Genomic DNA, 13,904 nt, shown 5'->3' with positions numbered 1-13,904 from the left:
CGCGTGACATACGTGGTGTTAATCCTTTTTGAGGCGAGTTCGTCAGCTGCTTTTGGTCGAGGGGCTCAAAACCGGTCTGTCTGCCCGTCCTTGATCCGGTGTCTGGACAAGTAACCGAATTTGTTTATCCGTCGTTGATTATTTTTCTAGGTGCATTTCACCGGATGCAGTTTTGTCGACTAATCTTCTTGTCGCCGCACCCACAAGGCGAGATGCTATAAGCTGAATTACAATTTGCCGACATGCTTTTTTGCCGCCGCATCCAATCGACGAAATGTTGATAAGCTGAAATACATATTCAACGAATGATTTTTTTGCCGGAACAGTTAAACGGTTTTTAGGTGGATGTTAATTTATCGGAATGCCCTGAACTCAATTCAGATATCCGAAGTATTGTTTAGTCGAATGCTTACCACCCGAATGCATTTTGGTCGAATACCCACATGCTAAATTTTCTTCAGTCGAGTGCCAATTAGCGGGCTGTTTTTTAGTCGAATATGTACGCATTCGAAATGCTGTTAATCGCTTGTGGAAAGAGGCTCCTTAACCCTCACCCCGTTCATTTTTTTTCACCAGCACCCTAAGAGGGAAGGCCTCAGCAGCTCCATTAACAGCACAAAAACCAAGCAAGCCAGAACCAGGACCATAGGCGGATCCTGGGGGGGGGGGGGGGGCACGGGGTTATGCCCCCCAAAACTCTGAGAGTATGATTTGGCCCCCCAAAATTCCCAGAACTTCATAAAAGTTTCGTCTACTTACCTCAAAAGATGTACCTCAAAATAACAGCCTACATAATAACCATCACAAAATAGCGAAAAAATACCTCAAAATGAGTGTTACGAGCTTTGTGAAAATGCATACTGTTTATAGAAAATCCAAAGGTATCTCGGTGCTTGAATGATGTCCCTACTAGGTACTCGCGAGAGGCACCATGCACTGGACCTCGGATCCCGCACCAGCCAGCTGGGGACAAACGGTTGCTCCCCCCCCCCAAAAAAAAAACCCAGGCTAGATCCGCCCCCGACCAGGACTAAGACTGCGACACCGTAAAACTTTTGCCGAGCTGTACCTTCCAGATACGTGTGACCGAAAACGGCGAATATGACTGTACAGGTGAAAACAGATTCAACCTCCCGCTACTGCAAAAACTAAGCTATGACAAGATGGGAAACGGCGTTGAATAGCTTTTAAAATATTTTTATCGGATGCGTTATAGTGAACACCCTCAGGTGTTCATGCGAGTGATGTGACCTGTAATATGCCATGTCAGGTCAGAGGGGATTTTCATTGTTCCATTGATCGATATAACTAGATCAGAATTTAACCGGTCAAATCAGACCGAATTGCTCTATGTACTTAAAAATAGTGGTTAAAACCAACTAAACCGCTCCCGATTAATGGGTAACGTAATTCATGGGCATACCCTAAGGGCCGCGGGTGTTATCACGTCTGATGATTTTAAAACCCTCCACCAATATTTTGTCAAAACGTATAGGTCTAATTCACCATTCGACGAATGTACGTCCACCTAATTGCAGTGTCATTCATCAAATCTGTATTTCGAGAGCGGCTTTTCATTCATCTGATTGCTATTAGCGTAAATGTTGTTTGCCATATTGGCAACCCGGTACCTAGCATTTCGGCTAATTAGCTTTCGACTAATTAGCACACTGAACTGTTTTCAGCTCGAAAATTTGCATGTCGTGAAGAACACATGCTGTCAATTTACATTACGCCATTTAGTCGTTCGCGCCTTTTTGACGTGTGGCAAAAGCATTCGGGTTTTTCACATTTGGTGGACCAGCATTCGGTGAGACGCCGTTGGCCAATTTGTACGGGAACCACTTGATCCATACTGAAATATGGCAGCCATGGAAATATGTGCCTGGCTGCATATTGTTGTGCCTTCCGGCATATTTGCTTTCTTTGAACTACCATTATAAATAACTCTTTAATAAACATAGATTAATTTAGAGAATATAACAAGCAAGAGATAATTATTTATGCAAAAACAAATGCAATAGACTGCTGCGCTTTTCCCGAAAATCGGCATCGCGAAATAAAAACAAATGTGAATCCCAGGATCAGGTTGATTTCAGTCCGAGATCCTGGATTACCGGTGCCTGGATTGACTTTGTCGGGGGGGGGGGGGAGGTTGACCGGCAGATAATCTCCATAAATTATCCGGAATGTTGGAAAATCTGCCTGAATGGCGTTCGGTACTGCGCCCACGGAAAATTTTCTTGGGTAATTTTCTGTTCCGAGGGAGAATTCCGGAAATTTTCAGAGCGTGGTCAAAGATGGAGAATCTTTTTCGCAATGCATAGTTATGACCGTTGGCTACATATGCACAAAGGGGACGAATCTGGGGATAATTTCCCGACCGCCCGTACGCCAATGGAGAACTCCGTGGATGATTATAGGAAAAATAATTTCGTTGAAAAATTTCCCTCGGCCGAACGAGCCCCTCAGCCCCGCCCCGTCCTGCCATGCGCCGTCGGAGTCGGCAGGACGACCGCACCGGACCGATGATGTAATTTTTCCTCTGTTCCGGCCAGATAATCATCTGTCCATCCTTTTCTATCCTGCGTTGCCCTGCCCTACCCTAACCGGCTCAACCTCAGGTGATCAGCTGCACCACCCTGCCCTGCCTAGTCACGACCCGTCCTGCCCCGTGTTGTTGATTGTTGTTTCATACCATGCATTGTCACGCCATGCGATATGCACGGACGTGACCATGCATTTGTTAGCGTGATCCATTTTTGTGTTAGTTCTTTTTAAATGCTCGACCACTAAAAAGTTCAATCTGCGCAAAATGCATTGTGCTTCGAAAACCACGGACCCCAGTGGTGACCACGCCCATAACCGTTTGTCCCGTAATCCCCTTTGGTCTGATCCGCTGATCCAACTCCCCCCGCCCCAACCCCCTCCTGATCCTGGTCCAATCTGCTTAGTCCTGGCCTTCTCTGCTCCGTTTCCAGGACATGTTCATGTTCGGCCCTCGGTTTACTGTCCTTTTTTAGGGGTACTTTAAGCGGAGGGAGGACTCCCAGTTTATACGGAAGTTCTCCCCGTCAGAGCAGAGCTTCCGGAGCCTCCTTTTCTAACTTTGTCTGCCATCGGGTCTTAGCCACCGGTTCGCGCCATTCTGTCGCGTTTCACAATCAACCCTAGCCATGTGTAATTGAGTTGAGGGAAAACTGTCTCCAGCTTTGTTGTGTCGCTCACCAGATGCATGTCCGCAATTCCGCTCCAATGACAAACCGTTCGGGAGCCGCTGGTTGTGATGCATCCTGGGTACCTATAAAAGCGTCAGCTGACTACAATTCGCAGGAGCTTTGGCAACAAATACGGTGGTTTCGGATTGGCTGCATAACGGCTTATGACGTCATATTACCATTTACCTGTTTTGGATTGGTGCATTCTTGTTTCCATACACAGTGACGTTCTCGTGAGTTGCGTGGTATACCTTTATGTTGATTGTAAACTTCACGCTCAGTCTATGCGGCATCGGTGGGAAAAAGGGGAGCGGCGCTTGAGAACGTCACCTGCCCGGAAGTAACTGAGGCTGGGTGCTGCCTGAATTACCTTGTTCGTATCACGACGTGCTTTTAAGATGTTTGAATAAGGCGACGTTTCTAAAATGGAGCAGCGACTCTCTGGTAAGGATGGTGGCAGCAGGTAGGAGTAGGCACCTGGGGATTGGTTGCACGAGCGCAGTCTCACCTGTTGCACAACCGGTGCTTGAAACCCTTGTGGCAAACGTCTTGGGCGTTTGGCAGCTTTGGATGCCCTTGACGATGAATGTTCGAAGCCAAAGATAATCGTTTTCTAATGTTTGGTAGTTTGATGTGGGAATAAGTGTCGAGAATAAAATTAAAGTAGCTCTACCTAAGCCAATGACGTTTTGCCCTTGGCAGGGTTGGGGGTTTTGTGGATAACTTTTACCAATAGATTAAAAGGGTGGGCTGTTGGTGGGTGAGATATCCACAGGTTAGAACTAAAAGGATGTGAGGAAAATGTTGATATCAAATCAAAAGTATCACTCAAGCTGGGTCTCAGTATTTTGCAGGTTGTGTAACAATATTTTATTTATTAATCTCTGTTCTGCTTTATGGTGTGTATTCATTGAAACAAGACACATTGGGTTCTCTGAGTATATGTAACCCATGCCAGTGAAAGCTATAAACCTCAATACTGATTGTGGCAGCTGCCCTGCTGGGGCACAACTCGGTAAGCACAATTGCTCGTCTTGATGCATCTGATAACGCAGAGGATTGGGCTAACCTGAACTCTGAATCAATAGTTTTTGAAATGCTGAGAACATATTTGTCATAAATGATTTGCTTGCATATTTTCATCCATATACCATGCGGGGCCTGGTAGCTATTTCCTGATATTCCAGTTTAGCTTCTTAACGGTTACAAAATGGTCGCTGCAAATTGTAGGCTGCTCAGTTACAAAATAGTTTCAAATGTTGAACATCTTAAGTCCCTGTGATGATAGTTGATAATTTATAAATGAAGTCTGTCAGTCACAATTTGGTAATATATGTGCAGACATTTATAAATTAAAGAATGAAATAAACTCACTGCTTGCCCTTTTTTACTACATCAATCTGAAATGGATGATCATCATTCTGATTTCTTTGGTAAGGTGATGTCATCTGATATGAAGTTAGTGAAATTCTGGATTGTGATCTGATTTGACTTTGAAGAAAGTGCAACTGAGATATTCACTGTTCATATCAAACAGATTTGGATGCCCCTTATGATGTTCACCTTATACATGTGATATGTCTAGTCCTATGTATGTCTAGTCCTAGGTCCTGGCTGGGCCACTACATCAATAAGTAATGAGCCAATCATGCTTCAGCTGCTTGGTCTGACATGAGATGTTACAAGTTTCATCCACTTATGTATGTTTACATTGCTGCGGCAAAATTTTTCCATGACCTATTCCATTCTATTTTAAATATTTTTACAGCATGCTTAGTCACATGTCCATTGCACAGACCTTTTAAAAAGTCAACCACTAGGTGGAGGCATGTGAATGAAGGGTCCTTCAACAGATGGTTACCAAAACCATCCATGCTGAAGAAATATGCACAGGTGTCCATTTGCTGCACATGGATAATCATGTTTCACAAAACACTGTTAGAGATTGCATGGTCCCAACCAAGGAAGAAAAGCACATTTTTGTGAAGCTTAGCATAGGATAGAACATCTTCAGCATAGGATAGAACAACATGCCTCATGAGCACCTTGTGCTCCCCAACTTGTCAACTATGTGAGAGAGGCCCTTACAGGCAAGTTTTGTGGGCAGTGTGGTAAGTCATCAAGAGGAGCATGTATTCATCTAACATTTACTTTTTTGCTCTGCTTAACAATTTGTCTTTTTTCAGATGAAAGAGAGGATGTACAGAAGAAAACCTTCTCCAAATGGATCAACTCGCAGCTGGCAAAGGTGGGTTCACACAGCTCATTTTAAGCATAATGTGATGTGGTGTTCATATGAAAAAAATTACACCTGTTCATATGTTTAAATGGGCCATGCTGATCTTGCCTCTGTGCAACAAAGCTGGGAGTGGGGATTGGGTGGAAGGGAGGAGAGCAGGAAGCTCACCAGGATCTAACGTCGGTGGCAAGGCTGATAGGGGGGGGGGGGGGGGTGGGGGGGTGGGGGGGGGGGGGCAGGCGCAAATCGTTAAACAGTTGGAAATGTGGACTGATAGTAGTAAGAGGGCATACACGCGAGTCTCCGGCCTCTGATTTTCCACTGGGATGCCTTTTGGCAGGAATAGTTTTGCTTTGTTTTCATAGTGCATAGTGCGAGTCTCCGGCCTCTGATTTTCCACTGGGATGCCTTTTGGCAGGAATAGTTTTGCTTTGTTTTCATAGTGCATAGATATGTGGCAGCTCTTTTTGGCATGGGAACGATCCTCGACGTTGCCTACCATGGATTTCGTCCTTAGAAGAACACCATATCTGAGATGATGGCCAAGTAGTTCTAACTACATGCATGCGTTTGTTTGCAAAGGTCACGAATTTTAGCGCACGTATCTGAAAATTGTACTTACCAACTTGCAACAATGTGGGCATTGATGACATTGGAAGACGCTGACTGTGTCGTAAGCCCCAGTGACGACGATGATGAAGACGCGGTTTTTTACGAGTGAGGTCACGGCAAGGTGTATATGTCAGCGGGGCTCCAAATAACGGATGCCACGTACGCTGTTTTCTTGTGAGCGACAGGGCTGTTTTTACGACAAATTCTCCGCATTTGAAAGGAGGAAAAATGTGGTCGACGATATCAGGGTCATGGCAACTCTGCCTTGATACCGCCATATTGTTCTTTTGATTGGGCTGTCCACTTCCTAGGCCCTGATCCAGGGCTCTGATCAGTTCAGGCTTGGAACCCAATGTTGTTTACTCTAAACATCCAAATATATCTGTTAAAGAAGTTTTACACCGAGGATTGCCCGGCCTAACGGACCCTTTAGTTAGACGTATCCTTTTCTGGCTGACACCTCGAACTCAAATGAAGTGCAGCTCGTCGAGTAACTGTTTGCATATGTCTCACCCGCGGTGCGTGTACACCCGCCAGGTATCGTGCTCATAGGCGATCCGTAGACGTTTTGCATAATGCCCAATACTCATCTGTAGATCTGGGTTATCGGTCCATACTACTTCCTGAACGAGCTATGCTGTATGCTCGTTGTTTTGAGCTTTGTTTTGAGTTTTGAACTTTGAACGAGCTATGTTGTATAATGCTGTTTTCTCGCACGCGTGGAAAAAGTGGCGAATTGACTGTCGGAGACCGAGTAAGAACCCTTGTATCACAGCACATGGTGCTGAGTTGCTCGACATTTTTGGCTTGGGTGGGTTCTAGTTTGAACGTTGTTGTGAAATATTGACAAATCTATCATACGATCTTGCTTATTTTCAGAGATTCGTCATGATCTCACCTGTGGCGTTAGGTGTGAATTCGCGCGTTGTATACCACAACAGCTACTCAGGAAACATTCCCCGAAACTACGGGCACTATCACGCACGTCTAGTATGACGGTTACGCACGATTTTGTACTTGGATAGCTACTGTTTTAAGAGCCACTCATTGCAGTGCGTTTTTGGCCTTCATTGGCACGATACAGTTGCGGAGGTGTTGCCAAGTTAACCACCCTGCCCTACCCTCTGTGGTCTGCCCTAAGGTGTTGTTAAGGTAACCACTCCGCCCTACCCTCTGCGGTCTGCCCCAAGGTGTTGCGAAGATAACCACCGTGGCCTAACCTCTTTGGCCTGCCCTAAGGTGTTGTTAAGGTAACCACTCCGCCCTACCCTCTGCGGCCCTGCCCCGAGGTATTGCGAAGATAACCGCCGTGGCCTTACCTCTGCGGCCTGCCCTAAGGTATTGTTAAGGTAACCACCATGCCCTACCCTCTGTGGTCTGCCCTAAGGTGGTTGTTAAGGTAACCACTCCGCCCTACCCTCTGCGGCCTGCCCAAGGTGTTGCGAAGATAACCACCGTGGCCTAACCTCTGTGGCCTGCCCCTAAGGTGTTGTTAAGGTAACCACTCTGCCCCTCCCTCTGCGGCCGTCGTGCGTGCTGGCGCGTCCGGTGAAGATGTTGACGGTTTCAGGACTGCTCTGGACACCAGGCTAGGAAAAGGAATGACCTTGCCGACCGGGTAACCGCCCAGTGATCGCGCTACTTCATTTCACAAAGCCTTGCATGTGTGATTTTTTTGCTCGCGATCGGTTTGATAAAACCTGACCCCTGGTTTGCTTTCTGCTGAAGCTGGATGCCTACTGCCTTACTTGAAGTCATATCTCACTACCGCTCATTTCCGTGTTATTAGGTCGAACGGATGCTTAGTTAGGCATTGCCAGTGCAGGCTAGACGGCAATGAACTTGGCTTAATTCTGTTATGAAATACTCAGCGTAATGTGGTGGTGCTCACCGTCGGCTTAACCTTAAACAAATATGCGAGGAGCTCATATAAATAAAACATGACGTGCTGGTTTTTGAAATTAATAATACTTGTACTTATTCGCCGTCCACATAATGCTATCGGATCTGAAGTGCATCGGTAAGTACGTGAGTTTGGGGCTGGTCATTGGAGGCTGTTGCAATTGGACGCAATTGAAGCATTTTTCCCAGACAACAAACCCCCTGGCCCCTTTGTTGCAATGCATGGGAACTCGCCAAACCCATTTTTACATGATGCCCTCTGTTGGTTTGCCAGTTTGTCAGGACACTTATTCTGTATTAGCTTGCCAAACATGTTTTGTTTGTGAAGCATCACCCTTCCTTGTCTCGTCCACAATTTTTGTCGGGATGCCGACCGTTTCAGTAAATTGGCGTGGATTTAAATACTCATCCGTGTTTCCCCATTACCATACTTCACTTCACGGATCTCTGATTGTCACAGACACAAGCCCATTTCCCGGTAGTCCGTCGTTCAAGATAGTCAGTGTTTCGTAGTTTTAGTTTGCTAACTATTCCGTCGGTAGGCAGCCAGACAGCACGGTCCGTCCTGATAACCCAATTGTTTTTGGCGCGCGCCTGAAACTAGCAAGGGCCTTTGCCGCTCTACCCTTGACTCAAAAGGTTGCGCTGTGGTGTTCGGTCCTGGGCACTGAACCCTCGCCCTGATTCATCGTTTTTCATAACGCGGACTGATGGGAGGGGGGGGGGGGGGGGTCGATGCGACTCCCTGGCGTTTCTATCCTTATGACGATATGCCGTCACGGAAAACACCAGTCTATTGTCTCAACGAGATCGCGTGATTTGTACGACGTTTATTTGATGTCAATAATTGCCCAATAGCAAGGCGAAAGGTAAAATTTTCCAGAAATCGGTTTTTTCATTTTTCAGCTTTACAGTATCATGGATACGAGGCCATGCCTCATGGCGGCACGAATTCTATACAGGTGCGTTCTTTGTTCAGTTTTAAGTACAACAGTGTTATTCTATTTGTTTTGAGGGGCATCTTTATGGGTGGATACGGCTTCCTTAATGTAACAGTGTCAGCCCACCGCGCGCATTCCGCGGCATCGTTTTGGTTACCGCTCGCGCCCGGCCGTAGATCGCCGTGCAGTGTTTCGTAAAAAACCGCCGCTGCCCCGAAACCAGGAAACTAAGAACACGTTTTTGGTGTCAGAGCATGTGCGCGACATGTCCCATAGGCTACTGAAAATTTGGCTGCGATTGCCAACATACGGGAGAGGTACCCTGAAAGATACCCATGGGTGGACCATCGACCCGTCTTTATCAGGGCGAGCGTCAAGCAGCAAGCACAGCTTAGCGTGGACGCTGATGCCAGAAATTCATCCAATTGATACGTTCGGTCTATCACTTTAAATAATCCGGACTGCGTGTCGCGAGCAGCATCCAGTGTTTGCTATACGCATATGTCATGCATTGGCTGGTCATGAAGCTCCGAGGGGCATCGCCAAATGGAAGCACGCCCATGGATGGTAGGTGTTGTCAGCTCTTGCCAAACCCAAATGATCATGATCCTATCGAATGCAGCGTTCACAACTGCAGTGCCTTGCGATTTATTGTGACTTGTTGGTCGGAAGGTTAAGCATCAGTCGCTCTCTTCTCCGCCATTTATCGTGTGAGTATAACGGCACATTTGATGTCAAGGAGCGGCGTGCGCTACATTCAGGCACTTTCCAAAGTGAACTGCAATGTCTCACTACCGACGGGATACCGCTGGCCTCCCAGCCGCTCTGCATCCGGCTGGGTTCCAGGGTGACCTTGACCTTGCCCCGGGGTTACATCGAGCCGGGTGAGCGCGTGGCCGGACAGCAGCGGCCGCGCGGCCGGCCAGGGCAAACGTGCAGACGCTAGGGGAACTGAAGCCATGGCGGCATGGGCTGTACGAAACCATGTAATCTCAGCGGAACGGACTGGGCAGAGTTGTACATCTCAAACGAAAGAGTGAAAGCCTGGTCTGTTATAGGCAGATGTAAGCCAGCGGGGGCCCGGTGAAGTCTGAGTAGCGACACGCGTTTGGGCTCGGTGAAAGTCTGCTCCAAATTGTCCACGTTGCAGGCTTTGATGCGGGTTACAAGTGGATGAGAAGCATACGCAATCCGAATGACCTCGGGGTTGAAGCTGGCTTGTCATGTGGAGTTATAGTTAGATTGTTCGCATTAGTAAGTGAACAATTGCGTGACCTCCGCTTGTGTTCAAAAGTAGTTTGGATATTCGCTGCAAGCAGGGCTATGGAAGGGCGGCAAATCAGGGCTTGCATAGAATTCAGTGTAAATACACACAGTGGACGTATGCTGAAAGATAGGCAAAACAAGAGCGTGATAATGGTCACGTCAGGCCAATCATTGCGTTTCAGCCTTTGCATTCTAAGCACTTTTTTGTACCTTCGATCGCGTTTTCCGTTCGGCCTTATTTCGTGGAGGTTAGCTGTTTCTGGGATATGCTTCCTATGCCACCAAAGCGCTGCTAATGAGAGCTCTGGGCTAGCAGACTGACCGATAAATCTTGCGGTCATGGTTGTGCGGTATCATAGGCGTGTCCAAGCACTACTGCGTGCTCTACTTCTGTAACGTTGAGAATAACATACGCATGTGTGGTCAAATACCCGGGGAAGCACAGACAGCCCACAGGATTTGACTTAGGTTCATTGTTTTGCGCATGGTTGCTATGGCATTCATATATTCTTATTCAGCGCCTCATTCAGTCTGTTCGGAAGAGATATGTCGTCGGGGCGTCAAAATCGTCACACTTTTATGGTCTCCATTAACTCACAGCCGAGAGGTCTCCAGGACGTTGTTCGTTTATCTCCACATTTATCTGTTTACCTCCGCCAGGCGGTATCTGTAGCTACGCAGGGCCATTTTCTGTCACCGCGCTGAAGAACATTTAGAACAGGGTCCCGTGATGACAGTTTTAGAGAATTTTTTCTCCATTCGCTTGGGTTTTCCGGATAGTTCTACCCCGTATTCTGTCTGTAGCCCATACGCTCCTCCCAGAATTGCTACCCTCATCGTATAAATCTAGAATCGCGTGCGACGACCCTCGCGCATCGCAAGTGTGTTCAAAACTAGCCCAATCTGTCTGACACTTGTCTTCAGACTTGTTTTTATACCTGAAGCGCGGGCGTTGAATGTGCCTGTGTAAAAGGTAAATGATCAGGTCTTCTATCTTTTGCAACTTTGCGTTTTGTAGTGCGAGTAACCTCATTTGCCCTGTTGTTAGAGTGAGGGAGTTATATGGTTTAATGAGTTTAAAGCCCTGTCGCTGACAATAACAAGTGTGCAATAAACGATCAGGTGCTTATGAAATGACGTCATCAAACAAACTTGAATTAGATTGTGAAAACTCGACGTCTCAAGCCGTGCTCATATTTGTCAACGTCGCATGTCATCTGAGCTTGGCCAGAAGCATCGCTTTTTTAAAAATTGTAACCAATATTTGCCCGATAACGCCATTCAGCCAGCTCCTCCTGGTACATTAAAGGTATTAAAGATGGATTATTGTCAGCATAAGAACTCCCAACTCGCAATGCCCGAAAAAAACCAGGGATCTGAATACGTTTGTTGCTGATATGGAGTCGTATGGTTGATGCTCCCACCGTTATCTTTGTAGGTTCTGCATCTGCCTGCTGAACCCGATGGCGAGAGCTGCGGAGTATACTGCATAGGTGTTTATAGGTGTTTTTAGGTTTTTTAGATTTATGGGTTTTAAATTGGTGGCTAGAGGTGTTTTTCAAAGGTGTTAGGTGTTTTTCTCCTCTTTATTGTGTCTCCACCGTTGCAGGCAGTATTTCTTGTTTCAATATGCTTGCCACAGTACAGCGGAAGTAATATACGGTTCATCATCGAGTTCTGTGTGACGTAAGATGCGCGCTTTGGGCCTTTGGTGATGAACTGCGAAGTTTTTGACCTGCTGACCCATTTTGCATACAGATCCGGAGTGCATTTATTTCGGAATTCGCTTATGTCCGTAGTCAAGAAGCATGCAAGCAGCAAGTCATACAAGCAAGCTACATTTGGCTCAGCGAAACAATTTTGCAGTCAACGTTCACCTTTCTATCAGCCTGTAATTCTGCGCGCTTGCAGCAGGTGGTAAATAGTATTATACCAAATTTCACGGGCCATCTTCACAGCATCTTTTGGAAACATCTCATAACATTAGATCGTGATTAAACTCAATGGTGCACATTCCAACGCATGTAATAGCCTCAATTTATCCAGACCAATGATCGATGCTAGTATCGATTAAAAACAAACTTCGGATAGCATGTCTCTCGTTTCATTTTAGTTGCATTTTCTCCGGGCCACCCTTTAAGAAGCACGGTCTAGCTTCGCGCCAAAAAGTTGGCACTTGGCATGCCCGACCCAGCCTAAGCCAAGGGCTTTGGGCTAAAAGTCACAAATAGGACCAACGTTCCACCGACACCTTGGTTAGTAATCAGCATTGTATGCCCATTTAGGTGGCGTCCCCTTCGCTTATGAAACCGACGCACGCCAACGCTTATGCCGTTGATATAAGTGCGCAGGGTACGTAAGTCATATACCAAAACGTCAATTGAGAGCTCAATTACCTTGAGAGCACTTGGAAGGCTAAGCATGCATAGGCCCTAGCCGTGCATCTGTCTGGATGGCTCGATCCCATTTTATTGGCTAAGCCGCGCTAGGAGGGTGCGCTGCCACTGGGCGACAGACGGAGTAGATACCAACCTTTCATGTCGCATTTGCTGCAGGACTGCGTCGCTTGTTTAGCGCATATACCAATTAAACGTCAGCATTCAACTTGTTAAAAAACAAATGGATTTGCGCTCCAATAATTTTAAAGCTTGCTTTTGGGATTTTTTGCATGGAGAACAGGACAGGGCGGCGCTGCCTTGCTCGACAACCGTCGTCAACTTTCTGACACTCCGCTGGTCTTTTGTCATTCAGAAGGCGCGACGTCCCGTTTATCTAACATCACATGCCCGGCCAGTCCGCAAAATGTCACTAATCACCGGACTGAAATAGAACGCTGCGACCGTGTCTGCAAGCCGCTCGATTCACATTGTCCAGTTCAATTTTCTGCGCTGTACCAAGTCAGTGTATAATACAGCATCGCCAAGCTTTTGTACGTGCCAGTCTCCTCCGACATAACCCACGTGACGTGTGAACTATGGCACCGCCTGAAGCTGGGTGTGCGCTGTGCTCTGGTGCGGCTGATCGAACGCCGGGAGGCCGTACCCGCAGAAAAAGCTCGAGCCGGTCACGGACCTGTTCTTCGATCTGCGCGACGGCTCCAAGCTACTGGCTCTGCTGGAGGTCCTCACCAACAAGCCATGCGTGAGTACCAGCAGCCGGGGCTCCAGCCAGGTGGGCACCGACACGGCCTGGCCAGCGGTCGGTTAGTGGGCCTGTCAAATGTACGGCCGGCTGGTGTCAAGTGGACGCAATAGATTAAGGCGGCTTACGCGCTCATAGGTCCAAAGGTGGGCGTAATAGAATGAGGCCGTGCACGCGCCCATAGGTCCAAATAATCTTTCATACTGATGATTGGTATCAGAGAAGTATGAGGCACAGTCTGGACGTTTATTTTGCATTTGGAGCTCCGCATTCGTTTGTTTAAGCCCATGCTTTCGTTATTTTGCCATTACCCGGTACGTCCCGACCCACAGAAAAAAGAGAAGGGTCGGATGCGGGTTCACCACTTGAACAACGTTAGCAACGCACTGCTGATCCTGCGGCAATACAACATCAAGCTAGTCAACATCAACAACAACGACATCGTGGACGGGAACCCGAAGCTGACGCTGGGTCTGGTCTGGAGCATCATCCTGCACTGGCAGGTGGGTGTCGGCTAGGCGTCCCCAGGTGGCCGCGGCCCGTCGCAGTCGGCCGCCGCCCGCGCTCCGACGCCCTGCACGGACC

Source organism: Pollicipes pollicipes, unplaced genomic scaffold, assembly GCF_011947565.3.
Source record: "Pollicipes pollicipes isolate AB1234 unplaced genomic scaffold, Ppol_2.1 Scaffold_4881;HRSCAF=5763_pilon_pilon_pilon, whole genome shotgun sequence".
Classification (NCBI taxonomy): domain Eukaryota; kingdom Metazoa; phylum Arthropoda; class Thecostraca; order Pollicipedomorpha; family Pollicipedidae; genus Pollicipes; species Pollicipes pollicipes.
Note: the sequence above shows the minus strand (reverse complement) of the source record.